General features: G+C 33.9%; 1 long non-coding RNA gene and 2 pseudogenes across 1 annotated transcript; 2 read left to right on the top strand and 1 right to left on the bottom strand.

Annotated features, from left to right (window-relative positions):
* The first annotated feature begins 764 nt into the window (after positions 1-764).
* On the top strand, positions 765-1,829 carry LOC145138122 (uncharacterized). Its single transcript, XR_013721329.1, has 3 exons — positions 765-903; positions 1,029-1,197; positions 1,525-1,829. It is a non-coding gene; the product is annotated as an uncharacterized LOC145138122 (long non-coding RNA).
* Positions 1,830-1,892: 63 nt separating this feature from the next.
* On the bottom strand, positions 1,893-2,381 carry LOC145138120 (monothiol glutaredoxin-S2 pseudogene; annotated as a pseudogene).
* A 3,712-nt stretch (positions 2,382-6,093) lies between these two features.
* On the top strand, positions 6,094-6,626 carry LOC145138232 (glutaredoxin-C11 pseudogene; annotated as a pseudogene).
* Positions 6,627-7,647: the final 1,021 nt, after the last annotated feature.

Genomic DNA, 7,647 nt, shown 5'->3' with positions numbered 1-7,647 from the left:
TTATGTGATTATGTACATATGATTTATATGTCAGTAGGCTAAACCCATGTGGGGGTTCCCATGGCACCCGGTGTAAGACCTTGGAGGGTTTCCATGACATCCTTATATGTTTATATGCATGGCTTATGCGATTGATATGGTTATGTGATTATGTGGGGTATGCTCTGGGGAACTCACTAAGCTTCGTGCTTACATTTTTGTTTATGGTTTCTGGTATCGTTGGTTTGGAAAGGAAGGTTCCGTCTTGATCGCAGCGCACACACCCGTGTTTTCCGCATTATTTGATTTTGGGACGTAACTCTGATACATGTTTTAATTAAGCAATGTTTTTGAATGATTGGATGAAGTAGCATTTGTGTTTAACTATAATGAAATTTTTATCCTTGATTTTTGGGTCGTTACAATATATATATATATATATATATATATATATATATATATATATATATATATATATAATTTTCATAATTGATCTTTGATGTATATACCATTTTTAGATTTGGTTCAAGGGCATTTTTGTCATCTAGAAAAAACTAAACTACGAGTTAAAGTTAACACCAAAATAATTGTTCATGCAATTTTGGAAGCCATAGGGACCGAAGGGGTCATTTTTAGATTTGGTTCAAGGGCATTTTTGTCATCTAGAAAAAACTAAACTACGAGTTAAAGTTAACACCAAAATAATTGTTCATGCAATTTTGGAAGCCATAGGGACCGAAGGGGTGACATTTTTCATAGAAGGTAGTACGTAATAATATGGAAGCCATATGGACAAATTATGTAATTTTATCTATTATTTTGCATCTACAATCTCTCCTGATCTCTACTCTCTACCTACATCGGAAAACGTTTATTGTATGGCGGCTAATTCGCAAAGCCGGGGAATCGTTGCGTGTGCTGATCGTAAGAATTCTAGACTAGAGTTCAAAATATTCTCACATTAATCGTCAATTTGGTTATTTGAGAAGGTAGTACGTAATAATAAAAATTAGTACCCACAAAACTCATTTTCCCCTTTTCAATTTCAGCATTTGATCCACAAGATCTAAGGCGGTGGTTCTCGCTTCTCAGTTATCAATTCTTCATTAAATTTCTCATTTGGTATCGTTTATAATTCTGATTGCACTTTTAAATTCGCGATATGCCGATCTCTTTAAGCAGACTGGGAAGCTCGCTTCCGTTCTCGAGATTCTTTAGGTACTCCGTCTCTCCAACGTGTATGTTTTACTCTGTGTCGATCAATTTTCTGTTTTCTTGAATTACCGTTTCTTTATTGCTGTAAATTGGCGAGGTGTTAATAACTTTGCACAATTTAATTTGGAGGTTATCGGTCGACCTACTGCTTGGGGGATTACGTTCATATTATGTTTTTCAAATTAGTTTATTAGGGTTTGTTTTCATTTCAATATGCAAAAGCTAAAGAGGAGTCCTTTGCATTCTGTTGTATGAAACAGATAAGAACAGTTATGTATGATTAAATTTGATTGCTGATGTGTGATGTGGTTTTGAACTCTATTATTATAGGCAGGTTGAGCATGAGATGGAGACTGTGGTCAAAGTACTCCAACCTGGACCTTTAGGAATTACAGAGCACAAGTTTTCTGCTGAGGAGATTGCAAAAGCCAATTCTACTGTTAAGAAAGCAGTAGAGAATTGGAAGAGGAATGCAATCATAGAAAGAAATAGGCCTCTTTTGAAAGATTATATCAATTAAAGACATATCATTTGTTCATATTTTCTGATGCAAAGAATAATTGTTGACAATAGTCATCCTTCTTTCTCCCTGTAGATGATTCTTGCTACCAATGATCAGTTGTATGTCTTTGTTATTATGCTTTCTAATCACTGCTGTTCATTGTTTATACTGATTGATTGAAAGATTATGTAAGGCCTGAAATGAAATTGACATGGATACATTTCTGAATGTTCTTGATACATATAGCAATTAGGAAAACAGTAGAGAGATTTTATAGGCTAACATCTGCCAAAACACCCCCATATAATAGTTTCTGACATTGTAAACAAGACACTGTTACTTCATATAGCAATTACCTTTACCTTTTCAGTAGCTGGGCTAGTTCCCCCTTGAGATGGAGTGACATGATCTCATTGGAACCACCTAACAGTTGTTGCCCTATAAACACAACTGGTACACTTGGCTTGCATCCTAGTGCTTTCAGCTCATCCTCCAGTTGCTGCCCATTAGGATGTTCATCTAGCTCATAAACCACAGGATTTGACCCAAAGCTATTAATCAAAGTCTTAATGGTGTGACACATACAACAAGAAGTTTTACTGAATATAACCACTGGCTTTTCAGCAACCACCCTTGTAACCATGGCCATTATCTTCAAGAAAACTCTTGACACAAGCCTTAATGACAAGTCACAACTTTATATAAAGATTTTTTTTTTTTTTTTTTTTTTTTTTAAATGTTTGTTACATCGAATTTGATGAACATGATAGAAAGAATATGGTTCGGTTGGTTAATGATTATTCTTGGCTTTGTCAAGATGTGATGCTTGGTAGTGTGGACACGTTAGTTAATGGTGCTTTTCTTTTTGTAAAGTTGTGAAAATGTGGAGGATTATATATTGGCACACGAGAGAGAATGAGGGGCTGCTTCTTTTTCTCCATATAGTCATGTATGGGTAAATTTAATGAATGAGTAACTACCGATATCTTTATGGATAAAATGTTGTCTACAAATGGACCGAATAAACCATCTAATGAGACTAAATCATCATTTACTATACATTCCAATCCATAAAATTAATTCTACAACATTCATCCATATCAGCAACATTAATAAATTTTAACATGAGTAGAGAGGAAAAATGAGAAATATGTGAAGGGTAGTGTCTTAATAAACTAAGGTAAAAATGTTTTTATTTGACTTAACATGCTAACTAGCGGTGTCAAAAAAGTCCGAACCCGATTAACTCGACCCGACCCGAACCCGAATAAGGTAATTAGGGTCGGGTTTATTAGGGTCAGAACTCTTAACCGGGTTATTCGGGTTAACCCGACTAACCCGAATTGTTATTAGGGTCGGGTTTAGGGTTGATTTTTTCAAAACAATTCGGGTTTTGGGTCAAAATAACCCGATTAAGAATTTATTATCAAAACTTTTTTTACTGCGTTGAATGACATGAATTCAAAATCCCATAAGATTTTACAACTAATACATATTTCTTATTTAAACAAACCAGATAGTAAAATTACCATGTATAGAGATGTATAAAGTGACACAACTTTCCTCTTCTCTTAATGCACTATGGTTGTGTTGTAACAATTTTAACAATTTTAACAATTTTATCAATTTTATTCACTGTTTACATTACTAAGAAACTCCAAAAATTCATTTCGTATACCGATTTTACATTTTAAGCTCTATACATGTGGATTATGTATTAAAATGGCACAACATAAATTCATCTTACATTTCAACCTCAACCCCACTAACCTGATTAACCCAACCCTACTAACCCGAAACCCGATTAACCAGAACCCGACTAACCCGTACCTTACTAGGGTCGGGTTTCGGGTGAATATTTTTTCTAGAAAAACCCGACTAACCCGACCCGTTTAACCCGAAACCCGATCGTGTTAACCCGATTAACAGTCCTAATGCTAACGTTTTGTTTGGTAAGTTAGTTGAAAAGCTGACTTTTAGTTTATAAGATATTTCTGTGGTCGTACCGAACATTAAATTACAATAAACTAAAAAAAGAAGTTAGGTTATGCATTCCAAAGTAATGTCCAGTTACAATAGCTTGTGTTTGGAGTGTTATAACTATCTATATACTAGTTTATATTTTGAGTTTTTTTTTTAAGTTTTATGTCCAGTTAAAAAGTAATAGTTTATAAAATAGTTTTTTTTTCTCAATAACTTAAACTAGTTTTTCAGGAGCCTTTTTAAAATTTATTAAATATACTTTTAATTAATTACACAAAATAATTTTTTAAATGTCTTTTATGTCATTTTATATATTGGAGCCAACTTATTAGCTATTTTTATCAAACATTATTTTTATCAGTTGACTTATAAGCTACTAACTAGCTTTTCAACTAGTACGCCAACCATAAGTCATTTAGTCTAGCTTCAATAAAAAAACTAACCATACATAATTATCCACTTTAATTGCTTAACCCATTATAACCATTAATTAAAAGAGAAGCAGCCACACAAAGATAATTAGCTTCACAACCTTATTCTTTAAGGCTATTTGGTATGGAGACGACGCCAAGGGCCTGAAGAGACTGCCACATCAATAACCCACTCCACCACCACTTAGGAGGGATGGTGTTGTCTTCTACGATGAGAGAGGGAAGGAGAGGTGGCGTTGCCACATCAGCCCCATGCCCTTGGCGTGGTGGCCATACCCGATGGTCTTTGAGCCTTTTCATATATTCCCTATTTCTAGTCACTTCATGATCATCAATGACGTACCTAGGGGTGTAAGTGAGCCGAGCTACTCGTGAGCTACTCAGGATCGACTCGTTAAAAGATCGACTCAAGATCGAATTAAACGAGTCTGAGCCGAGCTCGAGCCTAAATATGAGGCTCGTTTATTAAACGAGCTCGAGCCGAGCTTCAACTAATGGGCTTGCGAGCCTAAACGAGCTTAAACGAGCCTATATATATATACACACACACACACATACATACATACATACATACATACATACATACACATACACATACACACAGATATATATATATATATATATATATATATATATATATATATACACACACACACACACACATAGAGGCTCGTTTAGGCTCGATTAGGCTCGCGAGCCCACTAAATTGTTCACGAGCCGAGCTCGAGCTTCATTTTAAGGCTCGAGCTCGAGCTCGAGCTTCCTCATAATTAAACGAGCCGAGCTCGAGCTTGGTCAGGCTCGGGCTCGGCTCGGCTCGTTTACACCCCTAGACGTACCTAATTTATCTTTATCTTTTTCTTTTTCTTCATACATGTATATAAATGAAAATTTATTGATACATGTTGACATGTAAATGTTTAGGTTAGTGATGAATCCCTTTTTGGCATCTTGAAATGTGGAGATCATGTAGCCTTTTATGTTACCCATATCAAGATTCCCAACGTTTTAGTTTAGGAATAAAAGAAAGTGGAAGTTTGGAATATGTAGATGCTTATTTCAACATCATAGCTAAATTATATATGCATAAATTGATTCCTGTTGTTTAAAGCATCAGATGGGTAGATGGGTGGTAATCAGTTCGGATAAGATTAAAAGTATATTTTGATTAGTGTATCTGATAAACATCCATATGTTTGCAGCGAGTCGAGGATATCTTCCAAACTTCATACTAATTAAAATAGCATAGGATTAAAAAGTATTTTAAATATCTTTACATCCATTGAAGATTGGGCCAAGGAAGATAATGTAGATAAAGAACATATATGTATAACTTGGATATAAAAAAGTGATGATTTTGTTAAGTTTATGTTGACTTCCTTTACAATTATGTTCTATTGTTTATATTTTATATTTACTTTTCATGTTCTTGAGTTTGAGAGAAAGTTAGGTAACGATTTTATAATTATATCGTACATGCATAGGTTTGTTAAAAATTCTTCAAATGCCAAATTTCTTTATCAGGTCCGAGTTTCTTCCAAAACATTATACGTTCATCTTGATTGTTACTTATCCAGAAGACTCATTGGCTCATAACAATTGGCTAATGTATCCTTATAAAAAGGCATCATAAATTTACTTCGATTCTTGAACATTATTCGACATCTACTCATCCATAGATTCTACTTGATAACAATTGAATAACTACAATTTACATCATTACATGTCAGCAAGCGGAGTACGATTCCAAAATTTTCCCCTTTGACAATTGACATAATATTTCTCCACTAAACTAAAGAATATATGCTCCTCATGTGTCGACTTGTTTATACACAAATCATTGTTTTCAAGCAAATCATCAAACCATGCTTTTCTAAATTAAAATATCCAAACAAAAAAACTTATCTTTTTTTTTACAAGTTTTCAATGCGTTTAGATTCTCCTTTTCCCCTTTGTGTAGCCTATATAAGATGCAAATAAACTTCAAATTTAAACAAGTTAGCGATCTTACCTTGATTGATAGTTTTTAGCAATCATAAATGGATAGGGTGAAAGATTTGGCGTCCAAGAATGCTGTAGTTATTTTCACGAAAAGCTCGTGTTGTATGTGTCATAGTATCAAAGCGTTGTTTTATGATCTTGGTGCAAGTCCTGCGATTCATGAAGTTGATCACGATGCGGATATGGAGTGGGCCCTACGGAGGCTTGGTTGTAATCCGTCCATCCCTGCAGTGTTTGTAGGCGATAAATATATGGGTTCAGCAAGAGATGTTATTTCTCTTCATGTGGACGGGTCCCTGAAACAAAAGCTCATTGAAGCACGAGCTATATGGTTCTAGAACATGTGTGCTCAATAAGTGCTTTTACTAGGTTTAATGTTGTGTTAGAATACTGAAGACGAAGTCTAGGAGCCATTCTTTTTTGTCGGCTTCGTTGACAATATTGTATTGTAGTCAAACTCCAAATGAGTTTAATTTCGTTTTCGGTTTTCTATATATAAAATATCGGTTGTCTTATGACCTTGTACATTACTACTATCTTTTTTGAATTCCAAGCTCAGTGTTGTGATGTATCCAACTTAATCTAATCGATAAAATTGGTGCGGATTTAAGCATTTTGGAATGGAAAAAACTACATCTTTTGTCACTTGTTAGATTTTATGAGTGGAATCCAAATCAATTAAGAATTGAGAACGAAGTCGTTATTTTTTATTATGTATAAAAAAGAACTTAGCTTTACAACGGTTTGGAATAAAATAATAAAACCTAGTTACTTGATGGAGAATACACAAACTATCATTAAATACGGGTATATACAAAAGTAACCCCGAATAAAAACTGACCAAATATATTCTAAAACTAACACCTCCTCCCAAACTAAAGTGGTCAATGTGTGATCCAACTTAATTTTGGAGACAAAGAATTGAAAACAACTAGGCAAGTGTTCCTTGTTGAAAATATATGCATCCTGATCAGTAGAGATTGGTAGAAGTCGAATTGTTGTTCCAAGAACATGATGGTGAACAAAGTGAGAGTCGAACATGATGGTGAACTGTTGTGGAAAACATCATTATGGTCAATATTAATAGAACTATTGTTTGTTGGTATTTTCATAACCAAAACAGAAAACGCGGAAGCATAATTTTAGATATTTAATCTCGAATCTGGTTAAAATAAAACTTAAACAAGAAGAACAATTACATACCTGAATCCATTATGTTTTTCGGATCTAGAGATTAGAGTTGGTTTTCCGTTTGATCTCAAGGTTCTCTTTAAAATCCTATAGCAATAAGAAAACTAATTTTATGAATGTATTTTGTGTATATTGTCAATCTGCTTCTCATCAAGTATTTATATAGATGGAGATATAACCGAATGTGACATATATTAATGATTAGGAGATCTTGAGTCAAACCGGGAACTCAACCCACAAGATAAACATGGTAAGTGTATATCTTCATTTATTAATAAAATCAGTCCATCAACAATTTTATATAATTTTCATAATAATATAAAATTAATAATAACATTATTTATA

Source organism: Lactuca virosa, chromosome 9, assembly GCF_052849685.1.
Source record: "Lactuca virosa cultivar CGN04683 chromosome 9, Lactuca_virosa_CGN04683_v6, whole genome shotgun sequence".
NCBI classification, from domain to species: domain Eukaryota; kingdom Viridiplantae; phylum Streptophyta; class Magnoliopsida; order Asterales; family Asteraceae; genus Lactuca; species Lactuca virosa.
Note: the sequence above shows the minus strand (reverse complement) of the source record. Positions and strands in the feature narration are given on the sequence as shown.